We start from the raw sequence: 8646 nt of genomic DNA, 5'->3' as shown, positions 1-8646 counted from the left end.
GAATCAAGAATTGAGCGATATAGAGAAGGTTTTGGCTATGTAGCAAATGAATGCTTTCTTCTGCACTCGACAATTCTCAAGCCTTGATTGTGTTCAGTCCCATCAGCAATATGAGTGATTTGCGTGGCCCCTGGCGGAGGCGTACTGTCTTGGAACCCCTATGCCGCCCGATCAGTGCGGTCATCCGGTCGCAACCCTGCCATGCTTAGCCGGCTGGGCCACCGGCTCGTGCCATATTCTTCCCTGCAATTTTTCCTCAGCCTTCGTCACACCCTTGGCCGTCCCCTTTATCGCCTGCCAACACCATCTCTCCTCCCATCTCCTTCTACCCGGCGGCTCCTGTACCTATTTCAATGACTACACAGCCCTATGCCCCCGATCGCGCCAGCGCCCCTTCCCCTCGGCCGCAGCTGGATATTGTTCCGCTATTTTAACGCTAGCATGAAAAGCAACGTGTGCAAGCATCCATCCCGCCGCCAAGAGTTGCCGCAGTATTCCAAGGCTCTTCAACGAACCAGTCCTATATATAATTTAAAACGTGTCAATGGGACGGGCAAATACAAAAGTACGAGAAAAGAAGAAGAAAAAGCAGCAGAAGGGAAAGCCAGTAGAAGCTAGTATGCAAGGAAAAGAGCGCGGTGGGGGAGAAAAGGAGGGATCAGTAGAAAGAATGGGAGTGTAGGAGAAAGAAGAAGAAAAATCAACGACAAAACCTAAGCGAGTATGATGCACGACCACCCCAGCTCAAGAATCACGAAACAATAATAAATACATAAAAATGCTCGAGATAATAATCAAAAATATGGATACAAAGTGTGGTGTAAGAAAGCTTGTCGAGAAATATCTTTTATAATGGAGAGTCCAGAAATTGTTTTTATCCAGGATGATAAAATCTCAGTTGCTGATCGAGTTTATAGGAAGCCACACAGGGCTACTTGAATGATTATTTAAAAAACTACCTAATAAGACTTTGCTGTTTGATTGGGAGAGAGAGAGAGAGAAGTTTATGGTAGAAAATTGTTAAATAATTACGAAAGCTGCTCGAAAGAATTATAATCACTCAAGAGCTGAGACTGCTCAGAGTAAAAAATACAATAGGGTATGGTGTTCAAAGTATATTGGGGCGGTGTATATCACCAAAATGAGGAATGGTAACCTCTATAAAAATCTCAAAAAAGAAAATCAATCCAACAAATTTTCACCTACATGTGATGATCCTAATGAGCTTGTTGATCGATGGCGGCTACTTATCCTCCTACATGCAGGAAATAATGCCCTCATATCAAATGCGATTAGTTGTCAATCGTTTAAGAGCTTAGAGAAGCAAATGTTTAAAAGTAAAAATTTTACCCAAATTTACTCAAAATTTACTTGAAATTTTTGTTTTGAAACTCAAAATTTACCCAAAATTTAAATCAAATTTCTATGATATATAAAAGCCCAAGGAGTATCTCTCATTTGTGTAGTGGCTAACTGCACAGTTTTTATACCTACCATAAAAAATTGAGTGATTATCGTCATGGTCAATATTGGTTCGGCGAGGTTACAATCAACTTCATTCGAGGAATGGCCCATCCGCGGAATGGTTTTTAAAGTAACTAAGATATAACTATGAATTGATGGTAAAAAATTGTTGTAATGTAGGGTGATGCTATAGATTAAGAGCGATCTGTGTCATTCAAAAGTTTAAATGATACTGTCTGAAGAATTGAAAAAGCAAATTCAAGTTACTTGAAGTAATAGAGTGAAAGTACTTAATATGAAAACAACAGAATATAGGCATTTAAAGTTTAAAATGGATGTGGCCACATGCAGTAAAAATAAACGGAACTCATACAATCTTCTACAAAACCAATTCATAAATTGCAAAGTTAACAGCACTTCATCAACCAAGTTGGATGGATTTAGAGATCAGACTAAAAGAAAAGGTATTAATCTGAAGTAAGTCAGAAACTAATCATTAGATTGTGTTAGCTTTCGTGGGTATTCACATCATTTTCTGAAAAATGAAGCAGGCAATCGGTCTTGGAGAGCGTTGGGAAGCTAATCCCGCTAGTGAGAGACACCTGGAGATTGGTTCCAATTAACAACTAGTTACTATCAGTTTGATATTGATAGTGAAAGCATATTGGTGCAATATAGCTGACCCTTGATTTGAATGACGCAGCAGCATTGAAGAAGCGTTATAATATTGGTGCATCAGAATTTAAAATTTTAACATGAATCTTGTGGCAGATTTGCATGAAGCAATAGATTATCACATGATGAAACATCATATTGAGAGAGACTATACTACTTTGGAGAGAACAGATAAACGATATAGAAGATTCAGTAGTCTGTGAAATATCATTATCATCATTAAATGGACTATATCTACTTTAGAGAAGAAGTTTGGATGTTTTGAACAAAAATTGAATCGCAGAGAGAATTATACTGAGTTCTAAAATTTTTAAAATTTTGATGCCATCACTATTTAATTAAATCCGCAAGTTTAAGTGTATGCGCGCAAGGCTATAGAGAGAACCTTTTCGAGAAAATCAAGGGGCAGAAGCACTCTTGAAATCATCACAATCATTTGATTTCTTACTTAGTGGGCTAACCTGGAATAATGAAATCAGATGGAAAAATTAAAAAAGTGTAATTGCCGATGAGCTGCAATAGACCTGCAAGAAAAAATTTCAAACATCGAAAATTTTAAATACAAGGTCTTGATGAAACATGGCAGGCGGACTTGGTTGATTTAAACTGCTTGACTCATCCACCAACATAGATAGCAATATAGTAGTTAAGCAATTATCGATATTTTTCTCGAAATATGCCTGGGCTGTAGCCGGTGGAGAAACAAAATGGAAAAAGGATGTCACCGATTCATGAAATCATGTTAGACAAGACGAGTAACATCGAAATGACATGGGATAGAGGCAAAGAATTTTAATAATAAAGAAGGTCAAACACATTAGTGAAGCAATACAATATAGTAAATTTATTCAACGTTTTAGCGAATCTAAAGGGACATCTATATGTGAACGAGTGGTCAAATGTACATAAAAAATAAAATGGTGGGAAACAATGTACTATACATGGAAATTATAAATGGAGGGGAGATTTAACCGTCTCTAATGAAGCATATAATGATACAAGACAAGCACTATTAGAGGAAACCGGAAAGATGTAACGTGTTGTAAGAAAAACAAATGCTTCATGATATTTAGAAAAAACCTTTCATTCAGTAAATAAGCGATTAAAAATTGAAATTGAAAATTGGGATAAAGTGCGTGTAAGTTAAAATAACACATGCTTTGAAAAGGATATACACCCAATTGGACAACGGAAATTTTTTTACTATGAAATCCATCAAAAAATACAAGACCTGTGACATACGAATTGAGTTGATGATCAAGATCAACCGATGAAAGGACGAGTTCTAACACCGAGGAATTAACAAGTCCCAGTATCCAATTGTTCTACATTGTTGAAAAAGTGTTGAGAAAAGCAGAAAAATAAGTCTACGTTAAAGTGGGGGAGGGTTTGATAAATCACATAACAGTTGGAATAGATATAAAAGATTAAGAATTGTAATTAGATTGAAGATAAAAATAATACAATTGGTTATCATGGAATGATCTAATAAAGAAAAACCCCCCACATATTTCTTATTTCTATTTTGTTTTCTTTTTTGCCCTTTTTTCCTATGGTTTCAGATGTGAGTGCTATATTATCATTCTGATAGACCCCCATGAAATTATCATTTTCCTTCTTGCATCATTAGCTTATCAGCTTCAGCACTAAAGCTATTTTTTATGAATTCGAGAAATTGTACTTACTTTAATGTGTTTTTACTACTATATGATGCTCAATTCGGAGATAGTTTTATTTATCAGGTTAAATAAACATTCTCTATAACGAACGAAGGTAATCGGTTTCAATCGACAGAGAACTTTACCTCCGTTACTTTTTACTTTAATCTCGCACGACTTCTAGTTTTTAGCTTGTATTGTCAGCTTTCTACTCATTACCTTAATGCATACAGTTGAGCCCTGAACCAAGAGAAATGTTTCATAGGATAATTTATAATACCATTATGTTTCATGCTTTGATTAATCCAAGAACGTTTTTTATTTGCTAAAGGTATACAAAACCCCAATTATTATCTTTCTTATACTCTGAATATCAAATTTATCTATTCCTCTTTAATATGTTTATAAATATCGGGATTTGAAAATGATAGATTGAAAGCTATCAGGTAATCATAATACAATTAAATTTAGCTGTTCAGAGGGATATGTTTTAAAGTATATTAATTATAAGGAAGGAACAAGTCATAACTATAGATTTTGGTGAAACTATCTCAAATACAGCATCCAATGTATCTTAGGGCTTATTAAAAATGTACTTCATTTTCTTAAGGTTCCATTGCCAACTAGATTTCATTAAAAATTACCTAGAATGATAATAAGGTTTAGCATATGTAAGATTCGCGCCCGTACGTTTTTTCGCCATCTTTAACAGTTTGACACCTCTATGTTGTCCTAATAACATTTTCCATAGTTTTTAGACGAAAACAGCATTATTCATGAACTTGAAAAAATTTTTTGGTTGTTTTTTTTTTAAAATCAGTTGTCGCCTCTTATCTTTATCTGTATTTAAATCTATATATGCTTTAGCTATCGAATTGTTTAAATTCACAAGCCTATGTATAGTTTGTTGACTTTTAATCCGAAGTCGAATACATTGTTTAAATTTTCTATAGTGAAGTGGAATATAATGTTTGTTTATAATAAAAGGTGGTCAGGATTGGAATGCGTTGAATGAGTGCTACGTAGAATTGCCTCGGGGCAAAGGGCCAGTCTTATGTCTGTCAATAAATCTTTGAGGTTTTCCAAATCAACTTCCAAGTATATAACCATAGATCATCATCGGTATGGTCATATATATCGATTTCGTGAAAGAAGGAAGGGGATTTCCTGTCGTAATGACGATTCGAAAGAACCATGATGGTAAAGAATGAGCTCATGGCTGCGCCATACAAATATTTACAGCATATACATTAGATATGATACTTTGTTTAGGTGGCTGATAAGCGCACCCATACATTCAATTAGTCGCAGCTCGGCAATACCTATCAAACAGTGGAGACTCCACCTCTAATTCCCTTGTGTCTAATAAAGTAAGACATTTCAGCATCACATAAAATATCTAATTCCATATCTGTGTATTTAAGCATAGCATCAAATGCGAATCCAGTGCTGTGGTAGTAATGTAAAGGCTCTAAATGAATGAGTTTTCATACATGGTATGCTAAAATTTTCACATATATAGTTAGAAACAACTTTTGATAGTCAAATATAATCAGAATAATCACCTAAGTTTTATTAATTAAAGGGAGACCATATTGTGAGCGCAGGCTCATATCCTATCGGTTGACAGTTGAAAATCATGTTTAGTGAGAAAAAAAAAATTTTCTATCAGTAATTGGTTTCCCTTCAAGTTTTTCCCATTAGCACAATATTCATATGGAAATACAAAAACCTTTGCATATTGCAATTTAGAATGAATTCTTCCATCGGGGGAAATTTTTACTACGTCGGGTCATTAGTTTTAGCATCATTAGATAAAAAGAATTTAGATAATTTAATCTATACTAGACTCAGAAAACGGAATGAATCCGATAAAACGAAGGCTGTAATGTTTTTAATTTTTTTTTTAGGTTTTTTCATCATTAATCATCATTTGATCTTTTGTAATTTCCTATTTTTTCGATTTCAACTACTTTGGGAGAATGATTATATATTTTCTTTATTAATAGGAAGTAATATTTATAGTACCGGTGAACATCTGAATGATGATAATGATTCAATAAGAAATGTTCATCGGTGATCCCTGATAGATTATGTGTAAAGAAATTGGAATTATAGTGTCGATTTGATAATTTTAAATTACACTCATATGAGCCTGTGACCACGAAATTTTTCCTGTTAAAGTGACAATGAATCGCGAACTCTCGGTTTGATTGGTTCAGTGCTTCTCGCGATAGATGACAATTTTTTTCGATAAAAATAAGACTGCGTGCTCATCACTCACAGTGGGGATCCATTGACTAGGATTATCAATTATTCTTTATATTGTTAGAAAATTCCAAACTATAACTCTGGCCATAAACCATTTTCTACGAATCTTCTCCACGTTTAAGGTCAAATCTCGATTGTAGAATAATCAAAGAGAGGCAATGTTAATATAGAAAAAGCTATACGACAGGTATATGATTAGACGTTTCTTTCATAGGAGGTTCAAAATTCCTCTAAATCGGCATAATGACAAGCACGTGGTCTTTATACATAAGAAAATTTTTTAAATTTCAAGTTATTATAAATTTGTGTCTTCTTCGGGGAATGAAATTTTACGATCAATTGAAATTAATACATCCTGATATGTTTATCATAGGAATTCTTTTGTGTGAAAGGGATTTTAAAAAGCGGTCACAAAGAATCGATCTCCCTTATGATTCCGATAGTTGACTTGATACTAAACGAGAAAGAGATTTAATAAGCGAGTAAAGTAACCTGGTTTTTTATTTTCATCTACTCATAGTAGTCCAGAGTCATAGTAAATTTTAATACGGAAAGCTAGAAATGGATAAAATGTTAATAGAATATTGTGTGAGGGATGTAGAAGCAGTTTCCTCACCTAGTGAGCTCCGTACAGCCGGGCAGGGTTGAATCACCCTTTAAAGAAAAATAAACGCTTTTTAGTGCATATGCATTTGTCAGGGACGTTTTGTTCCATTTGGGTTCGAGAACTAGAAGAAATATATGAAAAATGTTTGTCCATCAAAGATTGTAGCGTCTAAGCGTTTGTAGCAATAAAGAAGTCGGCGCATCGTTCGCACCTTACCTGTAGCCAGGTAAAAAGTTCTCGACCGCGAAAGGTTCGGACAAATTCAGCACTGGTGAAAATACATTTGCACACCCTTGCGTACGATACTGCGTGTGATAGAGAGCAGAGCGCTACAGTTCGCGCTTAGTCACCTGCCTTGCGACATCTTTACGGCCTAAACGCATGCATGTTAAACTTTGTTCCCGCCTTTGAGAAAACAAAATAGCGCAAACTCCATGAAGTCAATGAGTTAGATAAAAGAGAGCCTATATGACGTGATGTTCGTTTAGGCTTCTCTCCGGAAATATCTGACGCACAAGGTCCGTGTTTGCCTTTCAATACATTCTCCAAGTTTAATTAAATGTATTGACTTTTATTTCACTAAGTTGGAATAAAATCTTCCAAGCCAAAAAACATAAGAAATCAACATAATTCAATTCAATTCAATATTCTACAATAATACGCCGATGCTATATATAGTTGTGCTACTACTTACACACGGTTATAGTCAGGTTCATCAACGACTTAAGTTGCCTCGACACAAAAAGAATTCTTGCGATTTGTAGAACGTGTAGATTTTTCACTTGATGATCTCCTTAAAAGCGATGTCACTAGAATGACACTTCGTTTTTCTTATTTATATTAAAACAAAATGAATGTACTGATAAAATTTGTAGAGTTAATATTGAATAATATTAAAAGTGATTCATATGTATATATATATATAGGATAGAGCATTTTTTACATGTATCAATCAAGTAAAAAAATTTTGTTTAAAAAATAAAATTCAATTAATATATTTATTTTTTATTATTCAATAACACAAGAATGTTATGTGTGACTATGTGTGGTTTGTTTATTTGTGTTATTTACCAGTTAAATAGCACTACGTAATTATATAAAAATAAAAGAAATAAGAATACATTACTGTAAAGTAAGAAGAGGAAGATTTTATCCAAGAAAATTTCATGATTATTAAAAGATTTTAGTACTTAATTTGAAATTAAATAAATTTGACGCTCAAATAGTTCTTTAATAACCAGGAAATACCCGTGGTGTAAGTATAAGCACAATAAATATAGCAGATTCTATAATGTTATAATATTAATTAATTAAGGATTTAGTTATTATTAGTATTTGGCTTGGAAGAGTTTGAATTCCAACGTAATGGAAATAAAGTCAAGACATTTAAAACTTGAGAAGTGTAGTGAAAGGAAACACTGACACCCTTGTGCGTCAGAGATGTCGGAGAAGCCTAAAATCAGTCAATAAGGCTCGCTCTGTTTCTAACGTCATTGAACCTTCAGGTAAGTTCTCTTATTTGTTTCCTCAAAGGTCGAGGTAACAGCATGCAGAGCCCGAAATATGCAATGAGAGATGACAAGCGCGAACGTATCGCGACTGTCGCTCTCACAGCAGTATCGACGCCAAGGTGTTCAATAGTTTCACCGGTTTGAATTTTTCCCACCTTTAGAGGGTCGATAACTTTTTACCTGTTATACGGTAGGTTTGCGAAGATGCGGACTTTTTATGTTAAAATTGTAGCCGCACACTTTGTTTGAACTATTTTTTCATATTATTATAGTTTCTCGAGGAGACAACGGAAAACATGCATAAAAAAGACGTGGAAAGGGTGAGTTCACCCTTGCCCGTGTGCGGAGCTCACTTTTTTTTAGGTGAAACTGATTCTACAACAGCCCTACAAAGAATGCTATAAAAATTTATCCATGTCTAGTATTCCAGATGTTAAATTTAATATGACTGGACTAATAG

Source organism: Chelonus insularis, unplaced genomic scaffold (genome assembly GCF_013357705.1).
Source record: "Chelonus insularis isolate UGA/USDA-ARS -01 unplaced genomic scaffold, ASM1335770v1 contig_17_pilon, whole genome shotgun sequence".
NCBI classification, from domain to species: Eukaryota; Metazoa; Arthropoda; class Insecta; order Hymenoptera; family Braconidae; genus Chelonus; species Chelonus insularis.
Note: the sequence above shows the minus strand (reverse complement) of the source record.